Source organism: Lactuca sativa, chromosome 5, assembly GCF_002870075.4.
Source record: "Lactuca sativa cultivar Salinas chromosome 5, Lsat_Salinas_v11, whole genome shotgun sequence".
NCBI lineage: Eukaryota > Viridiplantae > Streptophyta > Magnoliopsida > Asterales > Asteraceae > Lactuca > Lactuca sativa.
The window spans coordinates 269,602,729-269,618,374 of record NC_056627.2 but is presented as its reverse complement, the minus strand read 5'-3'; positions in this window follow the sequence as shown (position 1 = coordinate 269,618,374).

Sequence of the window (15,646 nt, the reverse complement as noted above, 5' to 3'; positions counted from 1 at the left end):
TTCTATGATTAGTTCAGGAAGACTTTAATATTCTTTAGACAATATTATAGAAATGGTTCATGTGTTTATATGAAAGTTGCAATCCCATATTAAATTATAGAACTCAAATTTTGCGGTTTGGTTTTCAACACAAAACAATGTTTTTCAAATCAAATAAACCAAAATCAAATAATTTTCAGTCCAAAAAAAAAAAACTAAATTAAAGAAATCGAAACCGAATGGTTTTTCAACAAAAAAGTCAATTTTTTCATCAACATATATTGGTATATATATAAAATAAAAGATTATAAATAATGATATACTAAAAAAATTCGATAAAAAAAATCCCTAAAAATAGAAAAAAAATGAATTCTATGTCCTAAACGTGACTTGAACCTTCAACCTCAATGAGTGATGACAACACTTAATATCGTCGGATTTCAAAATATAAAAGATATACTTCATATTAAAAAAGGTTAGAAATTTTCAATAACGTACATAATGATCAGGTTAAGACTTATAACGGACCTAACAAAACCGAAACCAGTTTTTCTATAACTGGTTCAACTAGAACTAAACCACCGGCTCGATATAGGTTTTATAAATAATTGAAACTAATCTTTTACTCGGTTTTTCTAAAAAATACCAAACCGAAGTGTTTTTTAACCGAAAAAATAGTAAAGTTTCACTTACAAAAAACACTAAAGAAACCGAATCGATTATAACCGAAACCGGTCTAAAAAATGGGTTTTTAAAAAACCGAAGCTGCTTTAAAACCTATACATTGCACCTCTGATTACATTAATTAGTTATTTGTGGGTCTTGTTGATTTAGGATCTCATATGGCTATGAAGTATGGTCACAAGATGTTCACTAGAAAAGTGATGTCACTTATGTGTTACATCACCTCCACTATATGTTCATTAACCCTTGAAAATGGTTATCATTCCACCTTGTTTATATATATATATATATATATATATATATATATATATATATATATATATATATATATATATATATATATATATATATATATATATATATATATATATATTATATTTAGATTAAATAAAAAACATAATTAATAAAAATAAATAAATATTTCACATTACATAAAAACACATTATGTAACATCCCAAAATTTAAAACCAAAAATTTCATTTTTAGTTTAATAATTCATAAAACCAGTGGTATAAAAACATCCCATGTCAAAAGTGTCAATAATCAAAACATGTTTTCATAAAACAATATCAGAGTGTAATCCCAAAGATCTCATGTGCGAAAAACATCGTGTGATGCGCTGCGATCGAGCCGACTCATTTCCTTTGAAAACGAGGGTACCAGAAACCAAAACTGAAAACCGTAAGCACGAAGCTTAGTGAGTTCCCCCATCATACCACATACCATACATAACACATACTGTATAACATATCCAGATACTAGCTACCCCTCCGGTCTCTTTTAACCGATAACTTGCCTAGCATATTAAGGTGCTGGCCTACCCCTTCGACCCTGTCGACCGGTAACTTGCCTAACATACCAGGGTGCTGGCTTACCCCTTCGGCCCTGTCGACCACTACCTCGCCTAGCATATCAGGGTGTTGGTCTACCCCTTCGGTCCTTTCGACCGGTATTGAGGACTATTTTACCCCTACTCTACCACATAACATCCTAGTGCATAAACATAGAAGTTGTATACTGCCTAGCTTATCTGGGTGCTGGCTTACCCCTTTGGTCCTTTCAACCGGTACTGGGGTCTATTCTACCCCTCCTATCACATTTCACATCACATCATAGTATACCAGCATATAATCATAACAGACAGCAACATACCATATAATTATCACAAAGACAATTATCTCTACTACAACTCTTACTAGTGTGCCGACCTTGGTGCCTTAGACCCACTTCTACAGGAAGGTAACTCACCTCGCACTGCTGAAGTCCTGTAGACAAAACTCTAGTTGATGGATGATAGGTTCTCGAACTGTCAATCATCAAAATAACACCCAATCAATAATTGGGTTCCAATATATATCCATAAGTCCATGCTTGGGGTAAAAGACTACTTTACCCCCATCTTAGCTTGATTCAAACTCAAGGCCCAATCCAAAGGCCCAAAAGTCCAACTATGAATCGGAGCCCAACATATAGCCCAATTTTCCAAATTGGGCCCAAACCTTTACATGGTCTTACCCTAAGGCACAACCATTTATTCCAGTCCAAACATTTAGCATTCTAATGGCCTAATATCTCATAATCATAAAGGCCCACTTATGACCTAATTTTCCAAATTAGGCCCAAACCCTCACATGGGCCTTACCTAAAGCCCATCCTTATATTCTTAGAGGGTGTTTGGGATTACTTTTGAGCATCAAAAGTCCTTCTTGTAGAAGGACTTCTTGTAAAATGACTTTTTGCAAAAGAAGGTATTTAAGATGTGTTTGGATTGGCAAAAAGACTTTTGGTTTAACTTTTATAGGTAAAACAACAAAAAGTCAGGTTTCTGTGACTTTTAGAAACTCCTTATTTTCTTCTTTGCCAAAAGTCATTTCCACAAGATCTTTTGAATTATCCAAACACCTTTTGACATTTTTTTTTAACTTTTTGGAAAAGTTAAAAGCCAAAAGTTATTTTAAAAGCAACCGCAAACACCCTCTTAGTCCATATGATTGTTCTTGGATGGCCCATCAATAGCCCAATCACCAAAGCTCAATAGAAATGCCCAACTCAAGGCCAAAGTAAGGTTAGGGTTTTCACATAAAATGACGATTAGGGTTAAGTGTTTCCTACATAAACCATTAAGGACTAAATCCATTAAATCCATCAATCTATTGAGTGTATCTTGTAGTGTGGTCAGCTTAATACATAATCCCAATCTGGTCATCTAAAAAATGCGGGCCCCGACACTCCAAAACCCATATATCCAAAATTAGGGTTTTCTAAACCCTAATTAGGGTTTCCAACCCAATCACACCCCAATTAGGCCCAAAAGGTAAGTCTTTAGGTCAATTAGGGTTTCATTAGGTCAACTAGGGTTAAACAAGTCGGGCACCACCCACTACCACCTCGGGTAGTGGTGGTCAGTGGCGGCTCACGGCGCCGGCCACCACCTCACGGTGGTGGTTATGGTTCTAGTCTAATTATGTCCAAGGATTCCAAAAGCGGTCTAAACACAAACAAAAGCTCACCTTCACCCAACACGGCGGCTGGTGGTGGTTATGAGTTTTCTTGATTATACTAGTCACTAATTACAATTTACAATGCCAAAATCCCAAATAGCACACACACACACACACTAAGATAAACACACACAACCACCCTTGTGGTGGCCGTCGGTGGTACATGGTGGCAGCCACCACCTCACGGTGGTGGTGGTGGTTGTTCTCGGTTTTCCGGCCAAACAAAACCACACACAAACACACCAGAAACAGAAACACACCCACCCACGCTTTTGTTCACAAAGCACCCAACCACCCTCTTGGTGGTGGTGGTGACGATGACACGAGTGTTGGGTTTTGAGCATTCTAACACTCCTATGGTGTACATGCAACCCTATAAACCTTGGATCTATGTTTTCTCTATTATACATGCAAATAAGAACTTTCCAAGGCTTTAATCCTAACTAGCATATTATGAAGCTCCTATACTACAAAGTACTAGTTGGATGACATACCTTTTGATGTAGCTTGATGTCTTCAAGCTTTAAGAGCTTAGCCCCAATAGTGTGGAAGCCTCAAGTGGAATCACAAATCACCAAAACACCTTAGAAGACTTTGAGAATATGGATACTTTGGTTCTCTCTAGTGAAATCGGCTAGCCCTTCTTAGTATACCCACACTAGTGCCAATTTCACCAACCAAGGACATCTTTATATAGTATGGAGACTAGGGTTAAACCCATGACCTTTCATTTCATATGATCCATGGGTTAAACACTCCATGGACTATCCATGAAAGCTTAGCCCAACCTAAATGAACTTGGCCCATTCCATATATATAAGAGTTCATATTTAATTAGTTCATTTTGATCACTTAATTAATTCTAAATTAAGTCTTGATCAATACTAATTAAATAATATGATTCCATATTAATATATTAGAACTTATAATATATTAATATAAATCATAAATATACTATTCTCAAAAGACTATCCATATAAACTGTGTCGGTGAAGTGCAACCCCAATGGACCATGCCGAGTCGGGTCAAGTACATACTAAATATAGTTATGGACTTAGACATTAATCCAACAGTCTCCCACTTGGATAAGTCTAAAACTATTATTGAGTATGACTTCAAAACCTAACTGGCAATCGTAGCTCTTAAAGCCGCTGTCGAACTTTGACCTTGTAAATGACTTGTCCATTAGATAAGGGATTATATATTCCTCCATTCTAGATATCATATGGACTGAGACATGGATTATAATCATTCTCTCTGTCCATTTGTTGTTTCCCGATTTCCGATTCATGACGAATGACTGATTGAACAAATCAAATCAGTCCTGGCTTGGCCAAGCACTCAGATGTGTCATCATTAAATCATCGAGGGGCCCACAGATATTGCTTTTATCCCGAAGGTAAAATGAATGGATAAACTTCGACTCATATGGCTTGTTCTGCTACTTGTTGAATCATACACAAAGGCACGTTTTATAACATCGAGTTACCAATGCGTTTTCGTGCAATCAATGTACTATCAACTCATAGTAACAACTCATATCTCTAGGTTTGAATAAAATAAGATATTATCGTCTCATGATCACTCGTGATAAAATCCATGAAGAGATTCAAATGAGCGCGGGTTGAATCCAATACTCAGAACTTATGAGCACTCATGAGTGTTGTAGCACAACTTTGTCCACCAACTTGGACCTCTACAAGCCAACCAATGACAGTCTTGATTCATATCTACTTCCAACATATGACCGACTGTGGATGGTTTGAATAACTTAGTCATTCCGGAAGAATAACCTAGTTATTATGGAAGTCAAAACATGCAAAGTGAAACACAAGAATAAATGAATCTAATATGGTATCAAAACCTATGAATATAAATAAAACACTTTCTATTTATCACCATACTGATTACTCATTATTCATTGTTTTGGTTTTATCAACTTTATATTTGAATTAAAACACTAGGTGTCCCATGCTCCAAGCATGTACACTATGTTTTTCTAAACAATAGTTTTGCCATACACCAAGTATGCACTCTATGTTTGTCTATGATCCTTACTTTTGTGAAATAGACCAATTGACCAAACTTTCAATGATTCTAATTTCACACTCCCAAATCGAAATTTGTTAGATTTTTAAACTTAAATGCACTACCCTCTTGCAATGAATGTGTACAAAGACTTGTCAACAACCATTACAGGGTATTTCAATGAAGATCAACTTCACGAAAATTAAGTTTCTTTAACCTTACACAGATTGCTTCCACCTATGAAGACAACTCTATATTCCCATTTTGACTAACACTTCTGAACAAGAGTTGCCTCTTTTCAGACTATGTCAATATGGTCCTTCCAATATTAACAGTATACTTCCAACTGTCCTTGAGTAACCAATCTTTAGTAAACCTTAGATTGTCCTCGACAATTGCTTAATCACTTTAGTCATATCCAATTCTAGACATTGTTCCCCTTAATACCCCAAGGCATTTGGAAAATTTTGGAAAGGATAAATATTATAGCACATGTAATCGACCTTGTACCCAAAGTAAAATGGGACATAATTCATGATGTTTCACATAAAGACAAGGTTCTAGACCAGTCTTTTGCCACAATATTTTTTATTTGCCATGTTCTCAAGATTTGACTATGAAGAGGGATGTCGTAATCATAATCGAATTTTGAGAACGCAGTATATAGAATTTTCTTAAGTTGAACCAATCCAACATGAAATTCATATATATATATATATATATATATATATATATATATATATATATATATATATATATATATATTCTTGACTAAAGGTGATTAAAATCTCAATATAAGCTCTTTAGAATGGTTATAAACTCAATCTAAGCTTTTTAGAATGAAATGAAGTATAATTTCCTCTCCCTTAATTATAATAAAACAACTTTTTCCCAATTGAGACCTTTTGTTTTCTATAATTAACATTGCTAACTTGCAACCTTTATCATAATTATCATGCTCCCACTAACATGATGATTATTAGCATAACACTTATGCTCCTACTAGCTTTGACATGTACTCAGAAATCAACTGAACTTCTAGGAAAAACAATACTTTATTGACTTTCTTACCAAAGTTTAGATTTCTGATACTGGATTGCTTTGATAAGGCTTTATCAAAATTATACACCTCTCTTAGATAGCTCACATGTGTGTCTAAAAAATTATGAAGAGGGATGCCGTAATCATAATGTTTAGACCTTTTGTCATTCCCACAATTGCTATCTACTCAAAATCTACTTAGTGAAGGAGTTTCCTTACCATCATTTTCATTAATCGAAGAGAAACCTTATGACACTTAGATTTTATGGTGTAAGTGTTCCTATCCATGTGAATTTATCAAAACCATAATCACAAGAATAGGTTAGTGACAAATCCTAACTCATATGGATTGAACTTGTGCAATCTTAACTTCTTGCCACCTGGCAGCTCAAGGGCCTGCCATTGCTTCCAAGTAGCTATGCAAACAATTGAGAACATGTAGAAATCAAATGTATAGCCAACTTAACTGGAATGGGCACAGAAATGTCAACACGATAGGTTATAAACCTCTAGTTGTGTGCTAGTGATGAAATACAAGTTTTTTTTCTTGATTACTTCTTGAAACCCTTTCAGGATCTTTTAGACTCCCACTGTCTCCTTGACCTATAAGACTTTCTTGCCAAATATTCAAGAGATAGTGTGGATTCTAATCAAGACAAACACTTAACACAATTGGCCTTAGTTGGTCTTTGTTTTATCCAGAACATCACAACTTACCAATTTCAAATGTACAAGAGTAGAAAACTTTTACTCTTACATTTGACAAGTGTTTTAAACCTTCTTTAAGACATGTCACTCAACTTATAGTCTTGGAGTATGACTCTAAGACTTGTTTTGGAACGAAGTATGAATCATCTTCTTGATTTAACCATTTCAACAATTCATGCACTTAGAGGATGAATTGTGATAAGGTCTCAAAATCATTAAGATGATCTTAAAACATGATACTAAAGTACTCTCCCATCTTTTCAGATTTGAGAAACTTTTATCCTTCTGCCTAATTTGATTCTTCTTATTCGTTCTGTCATACATTGAAAATCTTCCAATGTTTCAGAATTATACTTAAGCTTGTAAGTATAATCATATTTACTAAACCTTAGCAAATCATGACGAATAGTCTTATCCATATTTTGTGGTGGGCTTTGACAAGTGCACAAGAAAGTGTACTTGATCCCTTAGTCCTTCTCTTGAGTCACATATACATGTGACCACGGAACGAGTCTTAATTTTCCAAAGTTGAAAATTCTCATACATCACACTCAACACCTTGTATGATTCCAAGTTTCGGTCCAATTGAAACTTGGGTGATGAGAATATTTCCTTATTTGGTAAATTTAGACACTACCACAAATGAAAGAATCAAATTCATATTTCCAATATTGCTATAAACATACAAACATCAAGTTTTCATGAATGTCATTGTAAGGAGATAAAAATAAAGTAAAACAAACTTTTATTTATTTTAAAATGCGGAAAACTTTTCCTTACAATGCAACTTGAAATGAAAACTATGTTATTACATGTTTCCTAGCAATCTATCATAACTCCTAAGAAGTAGCTCAAGAATCTGATCTTCAATCAAGCGATAGAAATCCATCTTCGCAGTCAGATTCAGCATACTCTATCTTTAAGTTTCCTTCATTTTTCCTTTGATTCTTAAAACATCAACATGTGACCCAGTCACATCATGTAATAAGAATCTCCAAGTAGGAACTTAATAGAGTTAGACAATGGACTTTACTTGAAATAAAGTCAAACTTATTGACTTTACCATCCTTAGGTAAGTTTGGCAGCTTAGGTAAGTTTGGCAGCTTCGTAACCAAAGCCCCTTCCTTTGGCAATAGAAACATATGGACCCTTAGGTAATAATACATGGGACTATCTCAGACTTAGCCTTTCTATTTACCATTTGGTCAACCAAGTTGACTATGGCCAATCCCTCTCCATTGGAAAGAGAATCCTTTTCTGGATTTCTTGTGTCACTATTGTCCCTGTCCATAAAGTTTTGGGAAGTTGATCTCCTAATCAAATTTGCTTTACTAGTACACCAAATCATTTCTGATTTAGCAGCACCAAGCAAATAGATAAGATCATTAAGGGTCTTGTCATAGTCTATTTCACAGGAGTCCCAAAGGAATTCACTATGTGACTTAGAAAGTGATTGAACATCCACTTCCTCTAGACTTTGACACCTAACTCTCCCAGCTTGTCAATACGTGACTTCATCTCCAAGATGTGATCACACATAGACCTTGCTTGCCAATAGGGATAGAGTGACCTTAAACTTGTGGGTTAGGGAGAATAATTGGAGGAGGTGGAGGAAGTGAAGGTCCAAGAGATTTGGGAAGATCATAGATGTTTGAACCAGACATCTTTTTGGGAGATATTCAAGATAGTTGATTTAAAGTCCTTAATATAACACCCAATATGAAATATTAAGGCTAGGACCCAACACAATATTTTATAACTTGGAAGAGGGATGCCGTAATCCAAGTTATAGAATATTTGAAGGTATGTGAATGACGATTCACCAATTTCCACCATGAAAACAAAATAATTTAATTAGGTTTTACTTGGATTTGAAACTCCTAGATCTTTTGAGATTCATTGAACTGTTTAATGGCATATTTCAATCTCGAGTGTACCCTTCAGTTTTTGTGACTGGGATGCCGAGGATCACAAAACAAGGTGTGAAGTAACCTTGCAAATTACTTGGTACCCTTAAGTGTTTACCCCTCAATCGATGTGCCGGTTAACCACACACGCTCCATCGATACTATGATAAACATTAAGTTACCCTTTGCCTACCTTGTTAAATACGAGTTAGTGTGTCGGTTAACCACACACGCTCCACTAACCGACTTAAACAAAGTTCAAAGTGTAATTTCATGGATTAGCACCTTATTCACATTTTTCTAAGTAACTAAGATTGGGTATTTATAAATGTTTAGTTACTTAGTATTTATCATTAATACTTTTAATGAAGGGAGAATTTATAGTCTTTGTCCTACCCGTTCGGCTAACGACCCTCCACCCGTCAAGGAAGCGGTGGGTGAGAGTAGACACCCATTAAACTGCCATTTTATAGGTAGTAACCTTATATCCCCCTTATAGACCGACTTCGTGAATGAGGCCTACTAACGGTAAGACTGACTTGCTCTTATATATATATATATATATATATATATATATATATATATATATATATATATATATATATTATTAACTTATAATATTAAAAAGTATAAGGGTTGAATTTTAACTTTTAAAATTCTAAGGGCTAAACTTGGAATTAAAGTACTCATAAGAGAAAACTTTTCAAATTCCAAAACTTGAGGGCAAGTTTTGTAACTTTCAAAACTTTTATATTCCATAACTTATGTGTTTAAAGTAGTTTTAATTAAAAAACTCTTCAAGTTCCATAACTTATGTGTTTAAAGTAGTTTTAATTAAAAAACTCTTCAAGTTCCATAACTTGAGGACAAGTTATGGAAGACTTTAAACTAATTAAGAAAGCGACTCTTCATAATTCATAACTTATGGAAGCTTTATGAGATTAACTAAGGTTACACATATTTTATTTAATGAAGAGACTCTTGAACCTCCACAACTTGAGGACAAGTTATGGAGTCATAAAACCATTTAATGAGAACAAGACTCTTCATTTTGTAACCTATGACAATTTTTATGAGTTTTTTAAGGAACTTAAATGTGACTTTTCATGTAACTTGAGGACAAGTTACACAAACACATTTTAGAATCAACTTTTAGATTAAAATGGATTGAAAACAACTATTCAATTAACTTTTCTATTAATCTAAGCAACTCATATGAACAAAGATAATACAAATCAAACTTTTTCATGTAATTAGTCTAAACTTTAAACTAATACAAAACATGAATCTATTGACAATTATCTTTGAAATTGGATTAGCATCATTACCACATCAAAAAAAAGTTTATAAGTCCAAAAACATCTTAGGGTAATGTTCCTAGTCTAATTCCAGCCAAAACAATCGAATATATGCTGTCTGGGGGTCTAACTCGTCGAGTGCACGAACCAACTCAGCGAGTTGGATGCATTTTGTCTTAGACTCGGCGAGTCCCTTTATGGACTCGGTGAGTCTGTTGAGCAGACAACATAAAAACTCGATTTTTTAAGCAGTTTTGCAAGTGTAATAAGAAAACAAGCCTATGCTATGATACCACTGTTGAGTTTTGAGCATTCTAACACTCCTATGGTGTACATGCAACCCTATAAACCTTGGATCTATGTTTTCTCTATTATACATGCAAATAAGAACTTTCCAAGGCTTTAATCCTAACTAGCATATTATGAAGCTCCTATACTACAAAGTACTAGTTGGATGACATACCTTTTGTTGTAGCTTGATGTATTCAAGCTTTAAGAGCTTAGCCCCAATAGTGTGGAAGCCTCAAGTGGAATCACAAATCACCAAAACACCTTGGAAGACTTTGAGAATATGGATACTTTGGTTCTCTCTAGTGAAATCGGCTAGCCCTTCTTAGTGTACCCACACTAGTGCCAATTTCACCAACCAAGGACATCTTTATATATTATGGAGACTAGGGTTAAACCCATGACCTTTCATTTCATATGATCCATGGGTTAAACACTCCATGGACTATCCATGAAAGCTTAGCCCAACCTAAATGAACTTGGCTCATTCCATATATATAAGAGTCCATATTTAATTAGTTCATTTTGATCACTTAATTAATTCTAAATTAAGTCTTGATCAATACTAATTAAATAATATGATTCCATATTAATATATTAGAACTTATAATATATTAATATAAATCATAAATATACTATTCTCAAAAGACTATCCATATAAATTGTGTCGGTGAAGTGCAACCTAAATGGACCATGCCGGGTTGGGTCAAGTACATACTAAATATAGTTATGAACTTAGACATTAATCTGTGACATCCCCAAAATCTCGGCCAGAAAAGACCGATTTTCATTTATGCTTTTAAATATTTTCAGAGTAAATCCTTTTGATTTGAAAGAGTTGCGGAATTTGTTCCCAAAAACAAAACATGATAAAACATTGTTTACCGAAGCATTTCATAAAAGAAATGTATTTTCATTATAATCAAAACTCGGGGTGTCATGTTCCGATACAGACCAATAAGCATAAACGAAGACATTACAAGTCATATAACAAATATAAACATATGCAGACTTGTAAACAAAACAACTTGATGGTTCATCCATCTCATGCCCTTCCGCCACTACCTGTAATACAATTTAAAACTGAGTGGGTCAGGCTTGGGAGCCTGGTGAGCATATAGGGTTTTCAACCCACAATAAATATCATATTTAATTTTCACCAACCAACAATAACCCAATTACCCATTCCCGTTATTCTCACTTTAATGTCCCTAAAACAACTAACATAAGGGACCTAGTCTAAGAATATTTCATCGGGGCGACAACACATGCTTCGGGGGTACCTCAGCAATATAAGTCAAACAAGGCAACCATGAGGGGGATGGAGTACAGCGAATGAACACCCAAGTTCATTAACACCTACAGGTGGCGAACCTGCTAATGTTTCCACAAGACTGTCTAGAATAGCCAGTGGTCGTCATCTAAACTCCGCTAGATGACTCAATCAAACAACAACGAGGCCTCTCATCTGTTTATTACACACCAACTGTCTACCCATGTTCTACCCAACATATTAGTAGATAAAAATATACATTTGTATACATAGTTTAAAGAAAACCTGTATAGCATGCTTTAATCAACACATATATCACATAACAGATGAGGCACACACACACATAACACATATCTCATAAAGAAATAAGCAGATCTATAAGATAGAAGAGAGTGAATACTCATTCACACATAACACAACCAAATATATACACAGAGCACGTATTTTTATATAAAATACTTCGTATTATTGTATTAGAAGAAAATAACTACACACTCACTTGATCAGAAGACGATCGGACAGCACTACGGCTTATAGAAGTAGTAATCCACAGCAGATCTGGAAGATCTTCTCGAAAATCGAACTTCTCGCGGGCAGAGCTTCGACTCGGGAACCGCACTTTTCGGGATCTTCGGGATCTCGGGACTTGCCTCGGGGCTAGAGTATGATACCGGGACTTCGGGGTAGCTTCGGGGGTTTTTGCACAGAGCTTCGACACGAAAACGAGAGGGAATTGGCAAAAATACCCGGAACCCTCGCATCCTATTTATAGGAGGCTGGAGCCTCGGAGTACGCGGGGCGTACTGCGTTACGCGGGGCGTACTGCCCAAAACGTCATTGCTTACGTATCCGAAGTGCTTGAGTGCTAGTGTCGACATCCCTCGGAGTACGCGGGGCGTACCTCGGATCAGATCGGTGACTCCTTCGGATAATGCTTCCGAATTTTGAATTAAAAATAAATACAAAATGATTAATAAACTTCGGAAATTCATAACTTCTTCATACGAACTCCGTTTTCGACGTTCTTTATATCCACGCGAAGGTGAGACCACGCTCTACGACTTTCGTTTAGACTTCGTCGGCAAATTTTGACTTTATTTTTATTATTTATTTTTAATAGGCCGCGACAGAAAAACTTCGTTATAAATTCATAACTTCTTCGTTTGACGTCCGTTCTCGCCTAACTTTTTATCGCTTCGATACCAACAATGAGATCTTCGATTCTCATTTAGATTGCTTCGGCTAAAAACCCCTCGATCTCAAATCGAGTAAAACAGGCTGTATATCGCTAAGCCGGAACTTCGATAAATCATAACTTCCTCATACGAAGTCAGATTTGGGCGTTCTATATATATTCGGAAACCTCGTTTCAATTACTACAACATTAACCAAAGATATTAAGTTTATTTTACACTTAAATTTTGACGCTTATTTTTATTCTTAATTAATCAAACCACATAATTAAGCAATTAAGCACAAAACACATAATACTCAAATAATACATTATTATTATCTCACAACGGGTTACAAAGGTTAACCTAGACTATTACATTGCTACAAATGGCAAGCCCGAAACACAGGCGTTACAATTCTCTCCACCTTAGAATGATTCCGTCCCCGGAATCACACATCAACAAACAAATGCGGATAGCGACTCAACATGTCACTCTCCGTCTCCCAGGTGAGATTCGGCCCATTCGTGTGTTTCCATCGGACAAGCACTAACCCAACCATTTTGCGTCGCAACTTCTTAGTCTTTCGGTCAACAATTGCCTCTGGTTCTTCAATCAACCTTTTGTTCTCATCAATTCTCAATTCAGAAATTGGAATTATATCGGGAACTTCTCCCGTGAACTTCCTCAAATAACACACATGAAAGGTGTTGTGAATTCCATTCAGTTCTTCGGGTAATTCGAGCTTGTAAGCTTGATTCCCAATCCTCTGAAGGACTCTAAACGGTCCAATAAACCTTGGACTCAACTTTCCCCTTTTACCAAATCTTATAAGTCCCTTCCACGGCGAGACTTTAAGCAAAACCGAATCTCCAACCTCAAAAGTCATCGGTCTTCGCTTCTTGTCAGCATAGCTCTTTTGACGATCTTGAGCTGCTAACATTCTTTCCCTAATTATTTTCAACTTTTCAGCAGTTTGATGAACCATCTCCGGTCCCATAAACTGCTTTTCCCCAGCCTCAAGCCAACAAGACGGCGTACGACACTTCTGTCCATACAAAGCTTGATAAGGTGCCATCTTAATGCTCGAGTGAAAACTATTATTATAGGAAAATTCTACCAACGGTAAATGTTCATCCCAATTACCTAGGAATTCCAAGGTACATGCTCTCAGCATATCTTCAAGTGTTTGTATTGTTCTTTCACTCTGACCATCAGTCTGCGGATGGTAAGCTGTGCTTAAACATAACTTGGTACCCATTTCCTCTTGTAGACATTTCCAAAACCTCGATGTGAAACGGCTATCACGATCTGACACAATCGTTAACGGAACACCGTGAAGCCTCACAATTTCCTTCACGTAAGAATTCGCAAGCTTTTCCATAGACCATTTCTCCCTGGCCGCTATAAAATGCGCACTCTTAGTGAATCGATCAACGACCACCCAAATCATGTCGTGACCATTCTTTGTTCTGGGCAGTTTAGTGACAAAATCCATAGCAATGTCTTCCCACTTACCCATAGGCACAGGCAAAGGTTCTAAACTCCCGTACGGTTTCTGATGTTGTGTCTTGACTCTCGCACAAGTCACACACTCGGCCACATACTTTGCAACATCAAGCTTCATCGTCGGCCACCAGTAGTAGGGTTTCAGGTCCCTATACATTTTAGTGCTACCCGGATGAATCGAGTACATGGTCTTGTGAGCTTCTTCCATCAGAAGATCCCTAATTCCTCCTGACTTAGGTACCCAAATACGATCTTGGAATACCTTCAGTCCATGACCGTTAGTACCAAACACCAACGTTTTACCCAAACGTTCCTCCTTTCGGTCATTTTTCTCAGAAGCCTCCTCTTGAGCTTTCCTTATACTTTCCACAATAGTCGAGACAACTTCAATTTTCAACGCTCTTGGCCTCTTCTTTTCAAGATTGACTTTCCGACTGAGAGCATCAGCAACAACATTAGCTTTACCGGGGTGGTAAAGTATCTCGCAGTCGTAGTCTTTAAGTAATTCTAGCCAGCGTCGCTGCCTCATATTCAATTCTTTCTGATTAAAGAGGTATTGGAGACTCTTATGATCAGTGAAAAGTTTGCACTTCGTGCCATAGAGGTAATGCCTCCATATTTTCAGAGCGAAAACTACCGCTGCCAACTCCAAATCATGAGTCGGGTAATTCTTTTCATGCTCTTTCAACTGTCGAGACGCATATGCTATCACCTTTTCTCTTTGGGTCAAAACACAACCCAATCCAACACCAGACGCGTCGCTATAAACAGCGAAGTCTTCAACTCCATCGGGTAGAGAAAGTATCGGTGCCTCGCATAGCTTCTTCTTTAACTTCTCGAATGCTTCTTTATGCTTCTCACTCCAAGCATAAGTTGCTCCTTTGTGGGTCAATGCTGTTAATGGAGTAGCAATCGAAGAAAAACCTTGGATAAACCTTCGGTAATATCCGGCTAATCCTAAAAAGCTTCGAATCTCTGTGGGACTTTTCGGTTGTTCCCACTTCGTCACAGCTTCGATCTTCGCTGGATCAACCATTATCCCTTCTTGGTTGACCACGTGACCCAAGAATTGGACCTCACGAATCCAAAAATCACATTTGGAGAACTTCGCATAAAGCTTCTCCTTCTTCAAAACTTCTAACACTTCTCGCAAGTGCCTGCCATGCTCCTCCTGGCTTTTCGAGTAGATCAGAATGTCGTCTATGAACACTATCACGGATTTATCAAGGAAAGGATTACAAACCCTATTCATCAAATC